Source organism: Triticum aestivum, chromosome 6B, assembly GCF_018294505.1.
Source record: "Triticum aestivum cultivar Chinese Spring chromosome 6B, IWGSC CS RefSeq v2.1, whole genome shotgun sequence".
Taxonomy (NCBI): domain Eukaryota; kingdom Viridiplantae; phylum Streptophyta; class Magnoliopsida; order Poales; family Poaceae; genus Triticum; species Triticum aestivum.
In genome coordinates, this window is record NC_057810.1 from 245389899 (window position 1) to 245407678 (window position 17780).

Below are 17780 nucleotides of genomic sequence, written 5' to 3' on the forward strand. Positions count from 1 at the left end.
ATATAAAACAGCTCGCCTACTACGTAAAAATCTTCATGTCATTTGAAAAAAAATTCATCGCATAAAAATGTTGACGCCTTAAAAAATATGTTTGTGACATTTTTTAAAATATATACAATGTAAAATGTTGTTTGCACATTTTATGCAGAAAAATGTTTGTAACATATATAAAATGTGTGTGACATTTATAAAAATCAATAACACTTAATAAATGTTTGCACATTTTACTAAAAATGTTAAATGTGTGTTTAAGAAATGTTTTTTTGCGGGTTTCACCGTGTATTTAAAAGATGGTCAATGCCCATTTGCAAATGTTCGACATGTATTGATAAAAATGTTTAACATGACATAGTAAAAAAAATGATTAACATGTACTCCCTCTGTTTTTATTTACTCCGTATATTAGCTTTGGTCAAAGTCAAACTTTGTAAACTTTGACAAAGTTTTTAGAAAAAAAATATTAACATATACAATAACAAATCAATCACATTAGATTCATTGTTGAATACACTTTCACATAGTATAGATTTGCTATTGTAAATGTTCATACTTTTTTTTATAAAGTTGGTCAAAGTTTATGAACTTTGATTTCAATCAAACCTAATATGCATAGTCAATAAAAACGGAGGGAGTATCTAAACAATGTTTAACAAGTGTATAAAAATGTTTAATGTCCATTTGAAAAATGTTTCAATATGTATTCGGATAAACGTTTAACATGTATTTTCTAAATATTCAATGTATATCTAGAAAAATGTCCAGAGTGTACACAAAAATTGCTCAGTGCGCATTTGAAAAAGTTGACTTGCATTTAAAACTAGAAAGAAAAAGGAGAAATGAAAATGAAAAAGAAAGAAATAGAAAAAGCTGAGAAACCTTGGTCATTACCTTGCTCATTCTTTTACTTCTTCATGCGGTTTCTTTGACATCGGGTAGAGGCAAATTTTGAAAATAAGCCGTTTCGATTGAAAAAATTCAACCAATTAACTATGTTGTTTTGCGTTTGGTGGATCTCATCCATCTCTAGGAGCCCTTCTGTCTCAGTTGATGATTTAGGCATGCAATCACTAGTAGAAAAGGGGCCAATGGTCCAGGCCGGTCCAGCCCATTAGTCCCGGTTTAATCCAGAACCGGGACCAATGGGGGCATCGGACCTGGTTCGTGAGCCCTGGGGGCCGGCCGGGCCACGTGGGCCATTGGTCCCGATTCGTCTGGACCTATTGGTCTCGGTTGGTGGGATGAACCGGGACCAATGGGCCTCGCTCCTGGCCCAACACCATTGGTCCCGGTTGGTGGCTTGAACCGGGACCAATGGGCTGCCCATTAATCTCGGTTCGAACCATCAACCGGGACTAAAGGGTTGGTCTCCGTTGCGACCAGAGTTTAGTCCCACCTCGCCAACCGAAGGGGAATCGGACCGGTTTATAAGCCCCTCCATCTCTACCTTATTGAGCTCCTCTGAAAATAAAAATAGATGCCCTTATATAGGGAATTTAGCATAAATTCATACGGATTTCTCTTAAAATTCGTTATGAATTTAAGTTGAATTTCCTCTATAAGCGCATCTCTGCTCATTTCTGAGTAGTTTTTTATATAGTTTTTTTTCTTTTTCTGCTATATTTATTTTATTTTCTTTTTATTTCTGGGTTGTAATAAGCCATTAAAAATAAGCATATATGCTCCTTTTTTAGTACAGTTAATCTCAACTATTTTTTGCTTCTATTCATTTCTGAGTAGTTTTTTATATAGTTTTTTTTCTTTTTTGCTATATTTATTTTTTTCTTTTTATTTCTGAGTTGTAATAAGCCATTAAAAATAAGCATATATGCTCCTTTTTTAGTACAGTTAATCACAACTATTTTTTGCTTCTATTCATTTCTGAGTAGTTTTCTATATTTTTTTTCTTTTCTGTTATATTTATTCTTTTGTTTTTATTTCTGAGTTGTAATAAGTCATTAAAAATAAGCATCTATGCTATTTTTTTAGTAAAGTTAATCAAAATTATTTTTTCTTCTATTTATTTCTGAGTGGTTTTTTATATTTTTTTTCTTTTCTGCTACATTTATTTTTTTCTTTTTATTTCTGAGTTGTAATAAGTCATTAAAAATAAAAAAGAGGCACAATGCTCGTTAATTTGCTTCAAGCCTTTCGAAATAGTGTCAACTGCACTGCACATAGCTCTGTGCAGTCAACCGTATTCCTCAAGGCTTGAAGCTAACCAACGTGCAGAAGCATTGAGCCTCTTCGTCATCGTCTCTGCACTCAGGGCTTATAAACAGCTGCGAGTGCCTCTCGCTTGGCGAGGTGGGACTAAAAAACAGCTGCAGGAAGAATCAACAAAAAAATAGCTGCAGAAAATAAAAAAGTAGTTACACGGGTCCATTGGTACCGGTTCATGGCACCAACCGGTACCAATGCCGCTCTTTGGTCCCGGTTGGTTGGACCAACCGGGACGAATGCTCATCTTTAGTCCCGCGCAAACAGCTGAACACGTCACGGTCGCCACTAATACACCTCAGCGCCATGCTGCCAAGTACCACCAGCCGACACAGCTTGAAGCCCTTGGTGGATCTGTCGTGCGTAGCACCTCCGACCAGGCATGTCCAAGCATAGCACCTGTCGGCCAGGCATGACTTGACAGCTCCACCGAAGCTCCGTGCAAGACGAAGCTGCTCCACCTCCTTCCTCTGACTTCTAGCGCTGCTCCACAAAACAATGCTCCCAAGAGAGAAACAACACCGCAGTGCCGCCATCGTCCGGTCTGGAACACCAGATCCTAGGGTTTCCCCGGAGCAATACGAGTGGGTCAACAGTAGTCACACGATGATGCCTTCATCATGGTAACGACATGGAACGCCGCCATCGCCCGCCGTCATCTTGGTTTTCACCGGCAACTACGTCTCCCCGACTCGCAGCTGGTGCCAGATGACGGATCCCGAGATCCGAACACCCAGCCTCAGGCCGACCACCTCTGACGGAAGAGATGACCACCATCGCCGGCTGCAACGGTCAGAACAGATCTGATCTATGCTATTTTTTAGTAAAGTTAATCAAAATTATTTTTTCTTCTATTTATTTCTGAGTGGTTTTTATATATTTTTTTTCTTTTCTGCTACATTTATTTTTTCTTTTTATTTCTGAGTTGTAATAAGTCATTAAAAATAAAAAAAGAGGCGCAATGCTCGTTAATTTGCTTCAAGCCTTTTGGAATAGTGCCAACTGCACTGCACATAGCTCTGTGCAGTCTACCGTATTCCACAAGGCTTGAAGCTAACCAACGTGCAGGAGCATTGAGCCTCTTCGTCATCGTATCTGCACTCAGGGCTTATAAACAGCTGCGAGTGCCTCTCGCTTGGCGAGGTGAGACTAAAAAAACAGCTGCAGGAAGAATCAACAAAAAAATAGCTGCAGAAAATAAAAAAAGTAGTTACACAGGTACATTGGTACCGGTTCATGGCACCAACCGGTACCAATGTCGCTCTTTGGTCCCGGTTGGTCGCTCCAACCGGGACCAATGCCCCCCCTTTAGTCCCGGTTGGTGCCTCCAACCGGGACCAAAGGTCTTCGTTTCCCACCCTTTGGGCTGCTGAAAAGAGGCCTGTGGTCCCGGTTGGTGGCACCAACCGGGACTAAAGGTGGCATTAGTCCCTGTTGGAGCCACCAACCGGGACCAATGCTCTTGCTATATATACTGGACTTAGCAGTTTTCGCCAAATTCCATCTCTTTCTCGCCCCTGCCCCGAGCCTCTGCTCCTCGTCGCCGTCGCCGCCGAGCCCGCCCCAAGCCCGCCGTCCCCGTCGCCGCCCCGAGCCCGCCGTCCCCGTCGCCGCCCCGAGCCCGCCGTCGTCGCCGCCCCATCGCCGCCCGCGTCCCGCGCCGCCCCGTCATCGCCGCCCGCGTCCCGCGCCGCCGCTCCCCGACGTCGTCGCCAACCGTCGCCCCTGCCCCGAGCCCGCCGTCCCCGTCGCCGCCCCCGAGCCCGCTGTCCTCGTCGCCCCTGCCCTGCGTCGCCCCGAGCCCGTCGTCGCCCCTGCATTGCGCCGCCTCGACGCCGACGTGAGTGTTTTTTTATTTTTGTTAGAATTTTTTAGATTCTTTTTGTAGTTCATAGATTTTTTTTGTTAGATTAGATGTGTAATAATTTAGATATGTAGTTCATAGATTTTTTTGTTAGATTAGATTTTTTTGTTAGATTACATGTGTTGTAATTAATTTGTTCATATTATGTTAGATTTTTTTGTTAGATTAATTAGATTTTTTTTGTTAGATTAGATATGTGTAGTAATTAATTTGTTCATATTATGTTAGATTTTTTTTCTGTTAATAGATTTTTTTGGTGATATTATTATTGAATATGCATGTTTGGTGATATTATTGTTAATAGATTTTTTTGGTGATATTTAGATTGTGTAATTAATTTTGTTCATAGAATTTTAATGATTTTTTTAATTATAGTATTTAGAAAAAGGAAAAAAATAAGAAGTAGTTTATATATAGTTGAACTAGCTAGTTGATTTAATAAACTAATTTATTTTACTATATAATGAAGTAGTTTGTTTTTAGTAAGTACTACTTATTTATTTATAGTAAGTGCTTAGTAGTTGAACTAGATAGTTGATTTAATTAGATTTTTTTGTTAGATTAGATTTTTTGTTAGATTACATGTGTAGTAATTAATTTATTCATATTATGTTATATATTTTTGTTAGATTAATTAGATTTTTTTGTTAGATTAGATATGTGTAGTAATTAATTTCTTCATATTATGTTAGATTTTTTTCTGTTAATAGATTTTTTTGGTGATATTATTATTGAATATGCATGTTTGGTGATATTATTGTTAATAGATTTTTTTGGTGATATTTAGATTGTGTAATTAATTTTGTTCATAGAATTTTAATGATTTTTTTGTTCATAGTATTTAGAAAAAGGAAAAAAATAAGAAGTAGTTTATATATAGTTGAACTAGCTAGTTGATTTAATAAACTAATTTATTTTACTATATAATGAAGTAGTTTGTTTTTAGTAAGTACTACTTATTTATTTATAGTAAGTGCTTAGTAGTTGAACTAGATAGTTGATTTAATTAATAAAACTACTTTTATTTAACTATATATAGAAGTAGTTCCCGCGTCGACGTCGGCGATGCCTATCCCGCATCCTCGTCGTCGTCGACTCGGCGGTGGAGGCCTGCTTGATCAGGGCCATGTTCGGGACTGGGCTCCGCCGGGTTGGTATTGGGAGGTGCTACCTTCCGGGGGACGTAGGTTGGTGAGGAGGCAGCCCGTTGTTGACCCGATCCTTGTTTGGTGGCGGTCGCGTGGGCCAGTGACGGTGGTGAGGCATCCGGACACCGCGGAGGTGGTACGTCACCGTGTCAGCGAGGAGGACGAGCACGTCCGTCGCTACATGGTTGCATTGGAGGGGAGGTTCGACAATACCTGGCAGGTTCTTCAGGGATCTCACTGGAGCTATGATCCTGTGATGGTTCCTTATCTTTGGGTGTCCACCGCCCGCGTCGATACCCGTCGGGCGCTACGGTTCTAGTTGTATTAGTGATAATATTCGACGATGTACGGACACCAAGAGATGATGTACTTTTGCTTATAATTATTGAATGCATGCTAATTTGAATACTATACTTATTTATGTTTTTTATTTATGATTTGGTTTTGCTTATTGAATGCTCATATTGGATAAGTTCTTCTTCATTCCCGTGTGCTAGACAATTTGGTATAATAATGCATTCGGGAATGAAAGAGGAGCTACGTACATACATCGATCATCGATAGTCAACCCGTGATTAATAATAATGATCTAGTTTAATATTTGAATTATGAACGTAGGCCGGAAATGTTGTACTCATCGGACGACGAAAACCGCCCGGGGGAGTGCGACTGGTGCCACGACGACCGAGGTATGTGCGACAGGTTCATTGAGCTGGACGAAGATCGGCGCTTCAGCATTAAGCTCGAGGAGACCTGCGATGTTCATACGGTACGCAACGACGACAATAGTTTTTTTTCATAATTAAGCACGACTTCAACTATTTTAACGTGTATTTTTCATCTTTTCCAATTCGACTAGCTTATCCCATGCTTTGCAAGACGCTATGTCTTGGAGAGGATGGGTTTTGAAGACCATGAAAGTTTCGAAACCAAAAAAATTATCCTAAGTACCCATCATGGTGTGGATTTTCAAGTAAAGTTGTACAATGCTCAGAGTGTAACCCATTTTGGTTGCAAAAATTGGGATGCATTTTGCAAGATGTATGGTCTTGATGAGGGTATGCTTGTCACCATGGATCTTGGTGATCCTACAATCGAGCAAGAGACACCTTCGATTTGGGTCCTTGTGGATACACCTCCAGTTCTTCCCTCATGTGAGCTAAACATAGTTATTAAGTAATTTATATTGTTTATTTCAAAATATATAGTTGACAACTTATCTCCATTGACAGCTTATTTTCATTCTTCAAAGAATGTGCGGAAGATGGTAGACAGAACGTACTACACCGAAGGCTCCATATTAACTTATCAGGAGAAAAATCATCTGGTCGGATTTTGTACTGATCTTGAGAATTACAATATCTACAATCAAACTCCTCAACATTATGGTCAATACGTGCCACTAGTGCACGTGTTGAACTACGGTAACTACCATGGAGATACCCTGGTAAGATTATTTTTTACTATTACAACATCCGTGCATCTTTTTGCACACTTCTAAAACTAGTACATCATTGCTAACTACGAAGTTATTACTATGTTTTTCAACAGATAATCCCGAATGATTGTGTGCCTCATCTGATGTATACGCATGGTAGCCTTCATGTTTTGAACATATGACCAGGTCGTCCTACGAATCTCAACTGTCCATACCGGGTTTCTAAAAGAAATGAAGACATAACAATCAAAGAATGGAAAAAATGTATGGACAGTCGTAAGGAGCTTCTTGGAAGCAATAAGCAGCGAAGGGCAAGAATTGGAGACAGGATGATCGCCATTCTTTATAATGGAGAGTCAGGGTCTATATTGTTTTATGCTATTTTATCTTAAGGGTGTAGGTCCTACCTGATACTGATGATCATGTGCAAGAACAATTATGTAGGGTTGGGTTCGATGACTATGAGGATGATGATCGTATGACTTATTATTAATAACGAGTAGAAGTTGTATGATGATGCATGATTAGTAGGACTTGTTTATTATATACATATATGATGATGTATGATGCAAAGCATGCATGAGCATGTTATATCTGCGGGTGCAATGAACATAGCAGCAGCGTTGATAAACCAAGGACGAAGATAAGAGAGGACACTTCTCTCTATTAGCTAGCTATAGTAACAACCTAAAAATATTCCCAAAACCCCTAAAGCAGCCACTTTTGTAAAAAAAATTGACTTTTGGTCCCGGTTGGAGCCACCAACCGGGACCAAAGGCCCTCTGATTGGGCTCAGTGCATAGGGCCATGTGGAGCCACATTGGTCCCGGTTCATGTTTGAACCGGGACTAATGGGTGGTGGCATTAGTAACGACCCATTAGTCCCGGTTCATGAACCGGGACTAAAGGCCCTTACGAACCGGGACTAATGGGTGGTTTTCTACTAGTGAATATTGCTACTTGTGACCTGTGTTGGGATTTTCTCGAAGAGGAGAGGATGATGCATTACTGTTGAGATAAGTATTTCCCTCGGTTATTGATGAGGACATCAATACCATTTTTACACCCATAGCCCCTGCTGCTATACATACTGGGCCAATTACTAGAGCTCGCGCACGCCAATTGAATTACTAGGTACTTTCGTTTCTTGGTGAAAATCCTAATGTTCATGAGAATATGATGTTGCTAAATTGTATACATTTGTGTTGATTACTAATGAAGGGCCTAGCATGGACAAGAGGGATGAACACTGGAGCAGGATCAAGCATGGAGATGAAGGCGCATGCGAAGGGATCCGGAATGGCGTTTCTAGTGCATAATTGAGCACTTTGAAGCATTCGTGATGACATACAAGGACATGGCCCAACTTATTTTAGGTGTTGCGCCACCTTATTTTTGGGCCAAGCCCATGTAATTTCGAGATACAACTTCATAGGCTGTTTTTAAAGTCTGTATGTGTGGGTAAACAAAGTTAGGGTTGGTTTCGGACCCCTCCTACAAGGGGTCACGAAATTCCCCCATACTCCTCCATATATACAGCCCTTAAGGTGTCGTTTCGACTTTGGATTTTGTTTAGATTAAAGTTCGCAATAACTGCAACTTCGCGTACTTCGTTTGTGTTTAGCGACCAGACAAAGACGTCGGAGAACCCCACTTTCATCAATAAAGCTTTTATCTTATATTCGCAATATCCAGATTGCAATCTCAGTTTTTTGCTTGTTCTTCGTTTGCCTGCAGGAAATAGACCCTCGTGGTCAGGTTGATCATGCTCCAGCGTGGTCAATAACCTCTGAGAGTTGGGTTAGCGATTGCCAAGGTGCGACGTCTTTGCACGTACGTTGTCGGATCGTCAAATCTACTCCACCAAAAATGATAACCACCATCTCATCGAAAGACGGGACACCTTTGCCTCTATCAGTTATAAAACCAAGGTTATCAATCCAGTAGGAGAATCAAGCAACACTATGTAAACAACACATGCATAGAAACAACAAATACTTGCAACCCAACGCGTAGAGGGGTTGTCAATCCCTCAACGGTTATGAGCAAGATTAAATTGCATATTATTTGATAAATAGATCGGACAAAATACAAAATAAAATAAATAAAGTAAAATTCTAGCAAGGTATTTTTAGTTTTAATATATGATAAAATATAGACCCAGGGTTATAGTTTTCACTAGAGGCTTCTCTCAAGAAAATAGTATATGGTGGGTAAACAAATTACTGTTGAGCAATTGATAGAAAAACAAATAATTATGACGATATCCAAGGCAATGATCATACATAGGCATCACATAAACAGAATTAGTACTTAATGTCCACATAGTTCATCAATCAATAAGTTGAAATTCAAGACACTTGTTCATCAACCGTAACACAATTTCTATCACACATGACATGAAACATAGATATATAACTAATGTTCTTTTTGAAGATCTTCGTGAGTATCAACATCTCAAAAGTTATGCTGAAGAAAGTGATGGATGTCTTCTTCCCTTCTACACGGATGTGCCACCTTTCCCATGAATTCATAGAAGGAATACTCCAAATCTTGCCCATGCTCATGCTCAATTATCACGTTGCGGAAGATCACGACGACAGTCATGATGTACCAAATGATTTCTTGATCTTAAAACCTAGTCGGTCCCCACCCAATAGCAAATTGTGCTTGCAAAATCCCAAATGCCCTCTCCACGTTCTTCCTACTTGCTAATTGAGCATTATGGAGTTGAAGTTGTTTCTTACCTTTTGGGCTTGGAATTGGCTTCACAAATGTTTTGCACTTTGGATATATCCCATCTTCTAGGTAGTAGAACATGTTGTATGTGTGGTAATTTGCTTGAAACTCCATGGATGGTGATCCCCATTGGCTGCCGTGCAAACTGTGGTGATTGGTGGAGCATATTGATGACACAGCAAGATCCACGCATCCCAAAATATGCATGCAAGAACGATGTCTCCTAATAAACCATGAGTTCAATAATGATGGTGCCATCCTTCACATTGCCTTTGAATTGTCAATGTCATCCCCCGGGGCAATTTTTTCACCTCCGGTGCATGTAATCAGATGAGCCAACCATACCTTGAAACTCATGTGTTCTCTCATCTCCAAAAAGCTTGTGAGTGTCCTGAGTATTGGGTGGTCTCAGATACTCTGGCCCAAACACTTAAACCACTGCCTTTGCAAGTTGCTTCACACATTGGATGTAAGTGCTCTCACACATTTCCAAGTGATCATCAATCAAATTTGCAATAATACCATATGCCATTATGCGAAATGTCGAAGTCACCTTCTAAATAGTGTTGTGTCCAAGAACTCCGTAACAATTCCTCCTCTGCGCGAAGAATCAATCATGCTCTTTCACGCATTTGGCAATATTCGCTCCTCTCCAAGAACTCTGGAACAATTCCTCCTCTGCACGAAGAACTCCGGAACAATTCCTCCTCTGCACAAGGAACAAATTTGGAGCCATTCTGAACTAGCGTCAAAAGTATCGCTTCACACTGATTTTGGATAGAAATAATAGAGGATCAGCCTATTATGCTCATCTTTCATCCTCCTATGAATCACCTCATGGCCGAGAACAGAATAGTCACCCTTCAACCGTGTATTTATCTCCATGTGGACCATCATGATCATGGAAAATTCCTCATCCTCATCCCACTAATATTTCTCTTTGGAGGAGGAATCATCCCATGAAGATGATTCAAACAAACTCATTTACGCAACACAACAATTCTCAGCACGATCCACTCATATCCACGACAAAAAACTGGAAAAGGGGAAAAATACCTTGGAGAAATTTCGTCAAACACCTGATGGGCACGAAGGTGATTTTTGGCCAGCGTAGCTCGTTGGGCTAAGGCCTTGGGCGTCTTCTAGGAGGCTGTGATTGTGCCCAAGTTCAACGGCGCCACGTCGACCGATGGCCGAGAGCTCAAAAGGAGCGGCGGCAGTCGCAGCGGCTGCTAATCAATGTCGAAAGTCAGGGAGTTGTGATGCGGCAGCCATATTGGGAGGTGGGGGGACAAGGAACGACATGTAAAAATCAACTGCGGTCACGGGGGTTGCTACGAACGTAATGAGTGCATGGTGGGGGAGGGTACGAGGACGAAGTCGCAGTGTGATAACCCACAAGTATAGGGAATCACAATACTTTTTGAGGGTAGAGTATTCAACCCAAATTTATTGATTCAATACAAGGGGAGCCAAAGAATATTTGCAAGTATTAGCAGTTGAGTTGTCAATTCAATCACACTTAAAGACTAAATATCTATAGCAAGTGATCAGTAGCACAATAGTATGGTAATTTGATAGTGATAGCAGTGATAATACGACAATAGTAACGTTAACAGCAGTAGCAGTAGTTCTATAGCAGTTGTAACAGTAACAACAGCAGAAGTAGTAATAGTAACTTAGAAAGAAACAATATGTGAAAAGCTCGTAGGCATTAGATCAGTGATTTCTTTGGATGACATTCATCATGTAACAGTCATAACCTAGGGTGACACAGAACTAGCTCCAATTCATCAATATAATGTAGGCATGTATTTGTATATAGTCATACGTGCTTATAGAAAAGAACTTGCATGACATCTTTTGTCCTACCCTCCCGTGGCAGTGTGGTCCATAAGGAAACTAAGAGATATTAAGACCTCCTTTTAATAGAGAACCAGATCAAAGCGTTAACATATAGTAAATACAAGAACTCCTCAAACTACGGTAATCACCGGAAATAATCCCAATTATTGTCACCTTGGGGTATGCAGATCATAACACGTAGCAGGCACATATAACTTGCATGGTAGGATCAAAAACACAAATATATACATGGAAATATAAAGGGTTCAGATCTGAAATCATGGCATTCGAGCCCTGGTGACAAGCATTAGGCATAGCAAAGTCATAGCAACATCAATCTCAGAACATAGGGGATACTAGGGACCAATCCCTAACAAAACTAACTCGATTAAATGATAAATCTCATCCAACCCATCACCGTCCAGCAAGCATACTGAAGGAATTACTTACTCCCGGCGGTGAGCATCATGAAATTGGTGATGGAGGATGGTTGTTGATGACGAAGACGGAAGACCCCCCTCTTTGAAGCCCCGAACGGACTCCAAATCTGGCTTCCCGATGAAGAACAGGAGGTGGCGGCGGCTCCGTATCCTAAAACGTGATGAAACTTCATCTCTGATTTTTTTATCGGTAAATAGGAATTTATAGTGCTGAAATTAGGGTCAGCGGAGCCACATGGGCCCCACAAGCCACTAGGGCGCGCTCTAGTTGTACCCCCGTCCAGTAGGTCTTTGCTCTAGTATTTTTTTTATATTCCATAAAAAATCTCTAAAAAGATTCGTCCAATTCCAAGAACTTTTATTTCTACACAAAATAACATCATGGTAGTTCTGCTGATCTGAGTTAGTTTCATTCAAATCATGCAAATTAGAGACCAAAACAAGAGCAAAAGAGTTTGGAAAAGTAGATACGACGAAGACGTATCACAACGACAATACTCAACAACAAAAATCAACTGTGATTGACGAGGGGTGGCGACGGTCGGATGGCGAGAAAAGTTTTAGTTGGGCAGTTGGGGCACGACATTATTTTGGTTTTCCGGCAGCAGCTACAGGTGCTGCAAATTTACAACACATGTAGCTAAATTTTGGGGCAGTACAATTTTGGTTTCGGCACCAAATAAAGATTAGGGCATTTGTGGGGCTTGTGTTTTGGCCAAAAGTGTATTGGCCATGTGTGGCACCGGTCCACTCCATAAAATCCAGCTCCGCTCTAAAAATGCAAGCCAGATGGGTTGCTCCACGATGTCTGACTCCGTAAAAACTGAAACCTTGGCAGAACTCCCTTTTTTAAAACTCTTCGGGTTGCTCCAAAAACTCCATTAGACCATTACGAAGAGTCCTCATGGTGTTGTGGAAAAATTACCCACCAATGTCATCGGTAAATGAGTACCCCTTTAGTTTCTCCTGACGTCACGCGGTCTTGTCCTCATCCAGACGCACGAATAGACAGTCGCCCCACATTCCTAGTGTCGCTGTCATGAAATCCTGTGAACGACACCGGTGGGGTGACCACCGACATGGATAGATTCCTGAGACTACCCATAGTGGGGAGTAATTTAGACTAGCAACAAGCATATGTTACTAGTCTTTGTTACCATCTTTATAGTGGCGAGTAACGTATGTGTGGTGTCATACAACACTTTATTTATTAGGTTATAAACTCGTTTTGTCTTGGTATATGTGATGTAGCTATGTTACTCAGTTCACTATCTCCTCATCAAATCATTACCACATAAGCAAATTTGCTGAGTTGAACCATATGTTAATGCTGAAGTTACTCCCACTGTAGATAGGAGGCACGTCCGAGCGAGGAGGGTCATGGCCAACCACGCTCGGACGTTCGGAGGGCCAAACTACAGCTGGGTTGCGCTTTGGACCTGCAGATGTTCGTCTGCTATGTAGGAACGAATATTCCAACAGTTGAGCAATGAAATCCTTTTAACCCCGAAAAATGGAAGCTCCAACTAGCTGCACATCCCCAAAAATCAAGGGTATGATAAACTTTTCGCAAAAGAATTCATTCTTGCCAGAGCATTCATTCTTTAAGCAGAGCGATCTCAAACCCAAACACGATCAACTGCTCTATGAGGGAGCCCCAAATCCTGGGTGAAACTACTCAGAAAAGCAGTTCTAAACATGCCTTAAATGACCGGTTTTGGGTCGATACCTTATAGCATCTCTAGCAGACCCCATTATATTGCAGACCCTTAAAGTCATTATAAGGGGCGAGAAAAACATGTTTTAAGGGCCGATTTTAGCTGTAGTCGAACATATCCCGTATAATCAACCCGTAAAAAAAATATTCTCTTAATATACCGAACAGGCCCACTGCTAGCCCACTTTTTCTTGTGGTCGTCCTCTTCCTCACACCAATTTGAAAATCAGCATATACCGTAGGCCAGGGCGGCCGCCGGCGGACGAGGAAGACGCGGGGCGGGACCCCTCTGTTTGCCGTAGCGAGCTAGCTAGGCGTGCATCGATTCAGCTAGACCTAGCTAGCTCCGTTCGAATCGATTCAACTAGCTAGCTAGCTAGCTCCTCCATCAGGAGAGCCGCAGGCAGACGGCCGGCGGGTGCGGCGGCCGGGGCTGGCGGTCGGCGGTCAGGGACGGGCGGACGGGAGTGAGTCATGAAGGTTCCGATGGCAGTTGGACTCCCGCCAATAGCCTTTCGCGTATACAGGCACCCTCAGGTTGCCTCTGAAATCCTTATTTTCACGGTTTTGGTGAGGATGTTTTTCGGGCCCTTTTTTTTAAGATCGGAGTTCTTTATGGGTTCTATTCGGGTCTTTTTTTTGTCTAAAATTATAAACTAGCGGTTATTTTACAGTTTCATGCATTTTAAGGGGTCCATTAGTGATGTTCTTAGTTTGGGGCATTGGAGATGCTCCAAGTCGGTTAAAGCTGTGTGAAAGGAGAAAAGTATGGCAGCTCGTATTCAGCGCAGCCGGCGAACAAGCATGCCCATGACCGTGAGGCCACGTTCCCCCTTGAGCAGACGTGCACTGCCACCCGATGCCGAGTCCAAGGATGGCGATGCCTCGGCTTGGCTTGTTGTTTGATCGTGAGTGGTGCGTGCGTACATCGTCTGGAACGACCCGGGCGCGTACGTATTAGCTGAACCACGGAGATGAGATTTACCGGTGAAGTGACGATCGAGAGCTGGTGGCCAGCTAGCCAAGACATGGCCCAAGCAATGTCCGCCTCTTCTACGAGGAGGATGAGAAGACGCTCACGCTATTTCTTCTTCTCCGATTCAATTGTCGTCTCTGTCCTTTCTACCGACGTTCTTGCCCTCACGCACGCTTCCATGCTAAGAACATTACTAGTAGAACCTTCAAACCTTCAAACCCTCACTAGCGTTTTAAGGGTCTAAAAATGATCTTTTTGTGCACTTTTACGGGTTGAAAAACAGGGGCAAAGATTAGAACCCTCAAATCCAACCCTTATAACGGAATATTCTCCATGAACGACGTTGTCATTGCGCGCGGGAGGTCGACGGGGCGGCCGCCGGCGACGGGGGTGACTAGCAGCGGAGGTCGCGGGCGTTGGTGCGGGAGTTGGGAGGATTTTTCCCTCCCGCGCGAGTATAACCGCCAAATGAGGGTTGGGGTAGGTTTTGCTCCCCAACCCTTACTTTTGAGGATTGGGAGAGGGTTTGAGGGTTGGACCTTTAAAAAAATTTGAGGGTTTGAGGATTAAGGGGTTCTAGTCTACGGCTTTTTTTTGATGAAAACTGTAAAAAAGCAGTTATTTTTGAGGGGTTGAGGGCTCTACTAGTAAGGGCATCTCCAGCCGTTGGCCCCCCAGGGGGCGTCTAAAAGCGCCGCCTGGGGGTGAGCCGGCGAAAAAAAAGGCCCTGGGGGCGAGTCGTCGCCCAGCCGTCGACCCCCAGGGCCGCCTACAGGCGAGTGTAAAAAAAAAGGGGGGCCCGTTCGGCGAAGTTATAACAAAGAGCAGTTAAATTTCGTCCGAACATGGCGAATTTCGGCCAAATTCGCCCATTTTCATTACATTACTAAGCTAATTAAAAAAGAAAGGCGCTGAAGTCGTCGCCGCCGTCGCTGCCATCGTCGTCGTCGACCTTCTCCTCCTTGACGCGGACGCCCCGGCTGGACCCGACGTCGCCATGGTGGACTGGCGGCGGCGCGTCGTCGTCGTCGTCGTCGCACAGGACGACGACTCCGTCTTCGTCGCGGCTGCGTCGGCGCTCCTCGAAGCGGCGCAGTTCGGCGCGCTGGCACTCCTTCGCCTTCTCCCGGCGCGCCTTCTCCATCGCAATGGAGTCCTGGCGCGCCCATTCCAGGGCCGCGTCGTCGTCGACGAGCTCCGCCTTCGCCAGCGCCAGACCCGGCTCCGTCTTCACTGGCGCCAGTCCCGGCTCCGTCTTCGGCTTGACGAAGCGCGGAGGAACCGAAGACGAAGCGCGCCGGCCGCCCTCGTGGATGACGATGCCGGCGCTGCGAGTGCGCCGACCGAGCGGCGACTCCGCCGCAGGCTCGGCCTTGACGGCGAGCAGGGCCGGAGCGCCGGAGGAGTGCGAGGAGGATCGGGAGGAGGAAGAGGAGGAGGAAGACCCGAACCGCCTTGGGGCCCATGTCTCGACGCGCCGGTGCGTCGCCGGGGGGTATGCCAACGGCGGGTCGTTGCCGCTCTCGAGGTGTGTGAGCACGCCCTCGAGTGTGCGGCCGGGGACGCCCCACCAGAGGTGGCGCCCCTCGCTGTTCTGCCGCCCGCCGACCACCGGCGCGCCGTTGATGGACGCCAGACGCTGCTGCTGGCGGCGCTCGAAATACGCCGCCCAGGCGGCGTGGTTGTCGGCGGCGTACTGGGGGAGGGAGCGTTGGGCGTCGGTGAGGGACGCGCGGACGATCTCAACCTCCTCGGCGAAGTACTCCGGCTTTGCCGCGGCGTCGGGCAACGAGGGAATGGGCACTCCCCCGGCGCTGAGCCTCCATCCCGATGGCCCGGCGCGCATGTCCGGCGGCGCCGGGATGTTTGCCTGGAACAGGAGCCAGGACTCCAGAAGGCGGAGCGAACGGCGGCCGAAGCCGTTGGCCGCCGCCTCGTCCCCGGGGAAGCGTTCTGCCATGGCGACGGCGACGGCGCGCGGGAGAGGCAGGGAGAGGGAGGGGCTGGACGGCGGCGAGGAGCGGGGCGGGGCTGGTGTGGGCACAGGAAGTGGAGTGGAGGCCGCCGGCTTTTATAGCCGGGCCGCGCCGTGTGTACGCGTGCGAGGGAGGGGAGGCGTCGGCGCCGCCCCGTGACGCGCCACCCGTGAAGGAATCAATGGCAAGGCTGACCGGCGGCAGCCTTGCCATTGATTCCCCGCGGAAACCGAGGCCGTTGGGGGAAGACGAGGCGCCGGGTCGCTGACGCGGCTGGCCCGCGGCTTCTTCGCGCCAAAACAACTCGCCCCGGCGCCCCCGGGCGCCCCCAGCGCGCCGGGTTCGGGCTGGGTCCGCCGGCGCTGTTTTCGGCCCAAGCCGGCGATTTTCGGCGTCCTGGGGGCGCGACTGGGCCGTTTTTTCGGCGCCGGCGCGAAAAAATCGCCTGAGAGGCCTTCTTGGAAGCGCGGCTGGAGATGCCCTAATGCTCTAAGCGCTGTGGATTGAGGAGAGCTACCGCGCCTGCCTACGAGGGGTAACGGGACGGCGACCGAAGTTACTTGACAAAACGCGTCATTTCCCCTGTTTACACTGTTGCGTGAAACAGAGATCTTGCTGCGATTCCTTGTGAAACTGCAACTTGATCACTTGGTGGTTGGTTGTAGATTACGGAGGCCTGTTGGCTGTTGATGTGTGAATGCGATTGCAACTTTCAGCCTGTCTTGATTTGCTCTTCCTCTTATTTATTTTCTTTCTCTGCTCTTGTTTCGTGGAAGATGAAGAAGAGCTCCTGCGGTTGGGCCGGCGTGTACCAGAAAATCGCTTTGACGTTGGAGATTCAGCTCACCCATCCATCATTCGGCCGTTCCGGGGCCGCATCACACGTCTCGGCGGGCGCGCTACCGACGGACAACGTTAGGTGCAACGGCGCAACGTCGTCCGTCCGTTCCATCATTGCCGGCGCACGGCGTCGCCATCATGATCGATCGCGCGACGTCGCCGGCGCCACCGCCACTTATGATGATCGATCGACGTTGCGTAATCTGGACACGACATGGGGGAAAGCACCAGCCCGAGCCGGCCGGAATTATTGCCCGCACGAGCGGAGCTTGCTTCCCATGGGTCGTTGGGCGCCGCGCCCTTCCGTCTCAACAAAGAGCCAGACTACTACCTCTCCTCCTGGCCAGGTTCGAGTCCAGAGCACGCGTGCTCCGTCCGCCAACGGCAACAGGCCGGCCGGTTCTTTTTTACTGCATGTGACATGTGACGTGTACTTTTACTTGGTGTCCTCTTGATCGGTCTTTCGTCGACACCATGAGATGGTAAAATCATAAAAATTACTGTGGGCTTCACCGGCCTGGCCACGCCGGGTTAATTCCATTTAATAACCCCGTGCGGAAAGCCATGGAACGCGGCGAGC